The sequence below is a fragment of the Triturus cristatus genome, chromosome 9 (assembly GCF_964204655.1).
Source record: "Triturus cristatus chromosome 9, aTriCri1.1, whole genome shotgun sequence".
Lineage (NCBI taxonomy): Eukaryota > Metazoa > Chordata > Amphibia > Caudata > Salamandridae > Triturus > Triturus cristatus.
This window is the reverse complement of record NC_140592.1, coordinates 590277294-590285638: the sequence shown is the minus strand read 5'-3', so window position 1 is coordinate 590285638 and position 8345 is coordinate 590277294.

Below are 8345 nucleotides of genomic sequence, written 5' to 3'. Positions count from 1 at the left end.
AACGCCAGTTCCTTATCCACAAACGAGAGGTGTTGCTTGGTCTCCTGTCTAAACTCACAGCATTCAGTGCGTTCGTTTTCCAGGCTGTCAAGCCGTGATTCGTGCGAGTCCACCTGTTGCTTGACTGATTCCAGCTGTGAGGCCATGGCGTCCAATTTCGCATCAATACTCTTCAGGCTTGACCTCACCTCGAGCATCAGCTCGCGGTATTCACCTTCAGGCCCCGACCCCTGCGAGGAAGATTCCGCCGCCTCTAGGTCCGCCGCCTGCTGCTTGGCCTGGCGTTTGTGTTCAAATGTGAGCCGGGACTGTTTCGCCTCGTTTTTCCCTCCCATGGCGACTGGCCTGTCACCGTCCCCTGCAAGGAGGTGACCGCTGGGGCAGTCCGGTATGGCAGCGTTTCCCGGTCAGCGCCTCTCGCGCCGGGGTCCACCTTCGGGGTGCAGCCTCCCCGTCTCCTCTGCACCCCTATGGCCTCAGTTCGGTTGGAGCACAGCGAGTAAGCACGCCCGCCAGCCAGGTCTCGTCTGCCTCCTCTTCGCCGTGCAGCGCGGGTGTGGTGTGATGGGCCCCGTGCAGTCCAACTGACGCTCACCCGTGGCGCCGCATATGGTCACTCTGCCGTCCCCTCCGTTTCCGCAGGTGTCCACAGGAGCTCGACCGCCCCGGCCCAGCCGCCCTCAGCGCGATCAGGCCGCGTCTTCAAGTCGCCAGTCTCCAGGCCCAGTACAGGAACTGTGCAGTAGGTACAGGCCACCTCCTCAGCAGGTGTGTAGGGGCGCGGGCCAAGCTGTCGGCCAGTGATCACCAGGCGCCGTACAGGTCAGTCTCTCGGCTGCCTCCACCGATGTCTACAAGATGGCGCCCACGCCGCCCGGGCAATCTCCTTCCACGGCCGGGCGCAGGCCGGCCCGGCAGCGCTCCACACAGCGCGGCAGACGGGGCACAGCGACCGGGACCCCAGATGGTGCCGCTCCCGCGGCGACGGCCTCCTCTCTTCTACTCTCTCCCGGTCCGTGGGAGCAGCCGGCCGCTTCACCCCAGGCCCGCACAGCACCGGCCTCGCGCAGCCGCAGCCAGCCGTCCCCAACTTACTCAGCGGCGGGCGCTCACCAGAGGATCCACGCGGGCGGGGAAGACAGGGGCACAGCTCGGCTCCGCGGCCACCAGCTGTCCTCAGACGATCGACAGCAGCGCTTCTCGGTGTGCGACACCCTCCGGTTCAAAATACGGGACTTTTCGCATATTTGGGTAGGATTAGTTCAGGATTTAAAAGTGCAGCCGGCGGAGCTCGCTCACAGAGCGGCCATTTCGCTGCCCGGTTGGCCACGCCCCCGGCATTGGGAGCCTGGTTAATCTTTCCACTCCCATGGCCCTGCGCTTGCAAGACAGGTGGAATGTTGGTCGCTCATTGATTCCAGGCACTTGCAGGCAGTTATCAGTATCTCTTGTTGATCATGTGGGCAGAGAGGTGAGGAACTTTGCCGCTGAACATCCTGTGATTCTGGGCAAATCACTTAATCTCCCCGTGCCTCACGAAAATGAATGAGTCCTCATGTAACGCAACTGGTGCTATGTAAAGCGCTCTGATACCCGATACCTTCAGGTCAAGATTGCACTATATAAAACTCCGTAAAAAAATGCCTTTCTTCCAAGATAGATTTCTCCTTTTTGCCATATTGAGTGGTGTTTGAATGGTGTTTGTTGTTGCTTTGGTTTCTGTTCCTGCAATTTTAGGACTGCCGTGAATGGAGGCTGACTCCTCCTACAGGCTTGGCCAAGGTGAATTAATATTATATTTTTATTTATTTTAAAACTTCTATAGGACTGTGTACAATCAAGCTTGAAGGCTTACAAGAAGCCTTTTATGCAAGAGAAGCAGGTAAATTGCCAGTGGCTAGCACAGGTTATCACAGATGCAAGTGCAAATGCTGTGTTGTGTTGTGCATTAAGTAGCCTCTCAAGCAGCTTGTGTAGTGGTTCTTCCTCCCTGGCACGCTGGCCCAGCTCACCTTGAACAGACGCTTCCAAGAAGAATAAGGCAGTTGTGAACTTCAGAGCTGCAGATGCCGCTATCAAGTGACGTCTTAATCCCTCCTCCTCTGAAGAGCTGGGCCATTTCTGCAATCCCCGGGGCCACTTTCTGTGGCAGCCTGCTACGACCACCATGTTTGATCACCTACACCTTCAAAGACCACCGCAAAAGCATACAACGTGGGTGTACTTCTTAGGAAGTCTTCACGCGCTGACACCGTTTCCTGACTTGCCTGGAGAATGCTAAGTAGGGATGTCACATTAGCAGTAGTGTAGAAACAAACTAATGCTTTTTACTTACGAACCTCCAATAAAGACTGATCTAGACATGGGGGCACTTACTGCCTGTGTGCTGGTTCTGGAATGTATTATTCTTTTTATGATCCAGAAGTTCAACTTCTCTTGTAGGTTTGTTTTTCTATTAGTTCCAATGTATTTCTACAACCTCGTCTTGAGGTGTTTATATGTCCAGTTATTTTTGGCTTTGTAATAAAGCCACTAAACCTTAGAATCTGTAGTCTGTGATTCTTCTGAATCCTGGATCATTGTGTTCTTGAACCTGATGTGAAAAGTATTTCTCCCCTACACTTCCAAGCAGACACCAACGGTCCATCAGCCGAGGGTTCTAGAGTAAAATGGAAAAGAGAACCCGGCCCCATCACGCTCATCACGTGTGCTTGCGCGGATACTGTTACCACACACGGGCATTGGGCTCCTGGTTGATCTTTCCACTCCCATGGCCCTGCGCTTGCAAGACAGGTGGAATGTTGGTCGCTCATTGATTCCAAGCACTTGCAGGCATCATCAGTACCTCTTGTCGATCATGTGGGCAGAGAGGTGAGGAACTTTTTCTGCTGATGTATCCCTCCTGGTGTAAACTTGGGCAGGAGAATGCCCTGCAAGAATTTACCCTGGTTTGAAAAGAGTCACGTCTCCAGAGGCAGTTATTGAAAGCCTTTCCAGGACTGATGAGTCAGGTGGAGGGAGGAGTTGAATGTCCTGGAGCGGACCATTGTGAAAATAATCACTAATCAGCCTCTGCTACTGTGTTTGTGCCCCTTGATTATCTATCATAATCGTAGAGGGAGCAGGGTGATCAACCACATGAGCAGCAGTGACTAATGAAGACATTGAGGAGTCAGCTGAGAGAATAATGCCTTTCTTCCAAGATAGATTTCTCTTTTTTGCCATATTGAATGGTGTTTGAATGGTGTTTGTTGTTGTTTTGGTTTCTGTTCCTGTAATTTTAGGACTGCCATGAATGGAGGCTGGCTCCTCCAGGCTTGGCAAAGGTTTATTATTATTATTATTTTTTTTTAACCCCTTCCCCGCTCATGACGGAACCACTCCGTCATGAGCCACGGTTGCGCTGTGCTCATGACGGAGTGGTTCCGTCATGCTGCGGCCGTTGGCCGCTGCTCCGCCCACGCGGCGCTAATTCCCCGCCTGTGCGGGCGATTAGCGTAGTGGGCGGAGACGTGACAGAACCACTCTGTCATGAGCACAGCTCAACCGTGGCTCGTGACGGAGCGGTTCCGTCACGAGCACAGCGCCACCGCGCTGCCCCCAAACCCCCCCCAGCGCCGCGGCGGAATTCCTGCCGCGGCGAAGGGGTTAAACTTATATAGGACTGTGTACAATTAAGCTTGCAGGCTCACAAGAAGCCTTTTACGCAGGAGAAGCAGCTAAATTGCCAGTGGCTATCACAGGTTTTCGCAGATGCAAGTGCAAATGCTGTGTTGTGCATTAAGTTTCCTCTCAAGCAGCTTGTGTAGCGGTGCTTCCTCTCTGGCGCGCTGGCCCAGCTCACCTTGAACAGATGCTTTAGTTGTGCACTCTGGAAGCCAGGAGTCCAACGGTCGCCCAGCCACCTACGAAGACAAGCCCAGGGGGCTGAGTGGAGGGGTCGGGGATACAGCAAAACACAGGCAAATGCAGGCAAAACTGAAAATGGCTGTTATTTCGAAGCAGTAGTCACCAGTGGGGCACACCGGGTCGGCTCGTAAGCTGGACCCGAGCCTAGTTGGGCCGCGTCTGTGAGTCTCCAGGGCCACTATCTGTGGCAGCCTACAGCGAGCACCATGAACGAGCACCATGTTTGATCACCTACACATTCAAAGACCGCAGCAAACGCCAGAAGACGATGCGGAGCCCCAACTCCTGGGTCTAGTACCTCCCAGCCAGTCATCAATCGACCAGTCTGGTGAGCGGCGGTGGCAGTAACCGGGTTGGGGGCTCTGGAGGTTTATTGACGCTATTTACTGCTGAAAGTGTCCTGGTGTTTGGAAATTACACCGGGACGAGTTCAGCACATTATTCAGTGGGGCCCAAAGTCTTGGCAAGGTGGACGCCATTCACCCTGTGAAAAAAGTGGGTGGACGCTGTCCACCTGTGTGTACCCCCGACTCGTGCCCTGCATAGAAACGTGTTCTTGTGAAAGCAACTGATGCTCATGCAAAGTGCTCTGAAACCCTATTCCTTTGGGTCAAGTTCACACTATATAAAACTCCGGGAAAAAGAAAATCATCGCTCACTATCGCACAATAAACACACTCCACGCTGTTCTTGAAGCGTAAAAGGCCATTTATTAGGACAAGGTTGTAAAACACAGTAATCAACAAAAACATCCATTAACCATAACGATCCCCAACATCAAACCTTTCATTCACACCATTCATTTCCCATTGCTTCAATTCTCTCTTCCCGTTTCACTCCGTGACCCCTCCATCTCTCCATCCAGTTCTTCACTTATCTTCCAACATCCTCTCCCGTATCTCCTGCCATCGCACTCTTGCATCCCGCACCCCCTTAATTCACCCTCCTCCCCGAGGGCTGGGTGTTCCCGTCAGTGACTCTCCACCCCTCCAAAGTACTGCCAACACAAAACTACAACCCTTCCTAAACTGGCATGCTCCGACCAACCCATTACCTCACCCCAAATTCTGCAGGGTGGGCGAGTGGTCCAAAAAACTTTCCCAAACCTCACCAATGGTGCTGGGTGCAAGAAGAGGAAAAGCCTTTCCCTTCTGTTGCTGGGACTGGAGTTGGAATAGTAAATTATACTATTCCATAGTCCAGCACCTCCCTAAGGAAAGTCATTGTAACAACTTGCATTGTATACGGAATACGTGGTTCAGACGCTTTTGTTGTTCTGGCCGCGTTGTTAAGGAATGTGTGGGAAAGGAAAGCGTGGTTGTGTCATACAACCGAATAGAATGAAACCTCTAGAAAAGCTATTAAGAATGAGCTAATTGTGGTTTGCTTTCAGCACATTGTATAATAGATCCTGCTAACGTTCCAAAATACTATGGTCATGATAGACAGTAGGACGGAGGGATAATGAATCACAATGATGGATATTTGCATTCTATTGCAGTGTTTTAGCACCAGCAAATGTAAATACCAGTGCCTCTACCGACAGTACACCATAGGCTTGGATCAGATCATATGAAGAGCAGCCTCCTCCCCTCATGCTTGTGTACAAAACAGATGCAGACCTGTTTAAAGTCCTGGGAACACACAGCACCGTGAGCACTAAGTGGTTGGCACCGACCCGTACAGGAATGGGTACACAACCTTAATTGCAGTATGAAGAGGAAGGAATCCTTAGTTACAGGTCACCCTCAAGCATGCACATAGCCAGTGTGGATCTCGCAACTCGTACCACATTTTGTTATTAGCTAAAAGGTCCCAGACAAACTGTTTAACACCAGGGACATACAAACAGATAAACCAGAGATGCAACATGTTAAAGCATCTGTCTACAGGTGACAACAATCAACTATTTTTCCACACTTCTACTGTCTCAGATTCCATGCTATCTCAAAAGCCTCCACTCCCCCTTCATACATAAAGCCTTGCATGAAAAAAATGACTTTTAATTGTATCTACTGATTGTTTCTTTCTGTTTCTTTTCCATTCAATCATCCTCTCCTTAACCCCCCATCCTCTGCATATCTTACTCTCTAAGGGCCTGATTACGAGTTTGGTGGTGAGGCGCTGGGTCCACCCCATCGTTGCATCTCCAAACCCGTAGTCAGGCCGCCCACCAGATTATGAGTGTTTTTCGTGTCTGGTGGGCTTTTGTTTATGTTCCCACTGCGTTGCATCAGAAAAATGGGCACCGCAATGGGTACACCAAAAACAGTTTCTTCACAGCATGGACTGTAAAGCATATGCTGTGCAGGAACCCAGGTGCATGCACGCAGGGGGGCACATGTTGTGCTCTCCTGCAAGCCCCCTTTATTTCCTTTCCACCATGGTTTTCAACGGAGGAGGAACTGCCAAGAAAACCATGGCGGAGAGGAAACTTCTAATATGCTTGGCGGGACCATGGAAGTCTCGCCAAGCATATTGCTGCCTCTAGACCGCCGCATCGCCACCAGGGAACATCGGTTTCCTGGCGGCTGCAGCCGGGCAATGGCGGACGGACTGGCTTATATGTAATAGGGCAGTCGGAAGACCGTCACTGCCGTGCACCCGCCAGACTCGTAACAGAGCCCTTAGTGTAATGTACTATGTCACATGCCTGTCTGCCTCACGCTCCACCATACCTCTGCAAACTGACCATACCTCACCTCACAAATCACAAACTCTGCTGTGTAGCCTTCCACTGCAATCTAACAATGGCTAATATCCGCTGCCCTATCTTTCACGTCCCGCTTTCCATTGGCATAAGAAGTCACACCAATGGCCTCACCTGATTCTCTTCAAGTAATCTATCACAAATAAACTGGAGTGCATGCATGGAATAATGGAATGCTTTCATGAGACCACAAGACTAACCCCAATAACCAACAATAACTAATAACCATAATCACTAACCCTAAGTTTCCTGAGTAGCATGCCACCCACCACTTTGCGCTAAAATGTTTCGTCAGGGGTAAAAAACACTCTATAATTGCAATCACATGCAATATATAGTCTGTAGCCTGGTTTGAGCATCACCGTGCGTTTAAAATGTCAAACTAGACAAATAGTAATGTGAAAGGATGTGCTGCACAATTTACCTTCATTTGAATAATATTCCACTTCCCTTGGCTTTACTGTGTTTCACAACTTTACTATGCTTGCTGTATAATTAGGTTAAAACTGTTACCTTATGTGACCCTCCACTGCCGCACAATTCCACTGGTACTGTGCTCATGACCAAACTTAGCTGCAGGTTCTGTTTTTGTATTCGGTTTTATTTTATAGCTGCATTACTTTTTTATGTAAATACTGGGAATTCCGGGCTAATGTTCAGGCTTTCCCTTTGTTTGTGTATTTTCTAGGCAATAACCCGATCTGGAAACTCTTGAGGGAAGATGCGTCAGCACGTAAACGTGTCTGGCGGCCAGGCGCTTCCTGAAACATTTCTAACAGACATTACCTGCAGCACCTGGGGCTCCGAGCGGCTGAATAGTCTCATAACGGGCCCGCTCGAAGCGGAATCCCACGCGTTTGATTAGGAACGCGTCTTCGGTTGGTATTTTCACTAGCATTCTCTGCCAGGAAATGTTTGTCCATAAAAGAGTGAGCCTCCTTGGCACGCGGAGGCGATGCTGCTTGAATTCCTCGGTGTTTCGTTTGAAAGCCTCGGGGTTGAGTGGCAGATTGACTTTACATCTTTCAAGAGCCTTGATTTTGTGCTGCGAAGAAATAATCGTTCGTTTTTATGCTGCGGGGTGGGCGGGGATGGGAAGCCGTTCAGAGCTGCGAACCCCCAGATGTCTTTATTATTTCTATCTCAGGGAACACACAGCTAGGGCAGAGAGATTTAATGGTTAGCTTTAGTTAAGTCTCTCGACCAGGGGCGTAACACTGGCCCCTGCTGCCCTGCGTCGCATGCCCCCCCCCCCCTCCACAACCTTCAGGGGGCCTACAGTCCTTCGGAAGGAGCCCCAATTCAGCCCAAGACTAGTGAATATTTGTGAGATATGGGAGACTTAGGGGTCCCTCATCACATTCTGCAGGAGGGCCCCATCATTGAGTTACCCTCTTGCTCTCAATGCTTTGTTCAATGGCTTGGTGTTGGCATGTCTGTAGCGCTTATTATCCCTAACAGGGGTTGGCTTTTTAGATGACTAGCGTGCTACTGCGTGGAGCACATATCAGTCGCGCAACGCCCATAGGGCTTCAGCCCCCAACCCCCCATCGTGTGTTTGAGCCCGGGCTGAGACAGCTTCCCAGGGACACACACAGACAGTTTTAGAGCTGCTGTAGGCTGGCTGGTCTGGTGTCCGTCTTCTTGCAGCCGCACCTGAGTACTTTACAGGTCTTTAAAAGACCATTTACATGTTAACGAGGCTCTGTTGTTTTATCATCCCTTC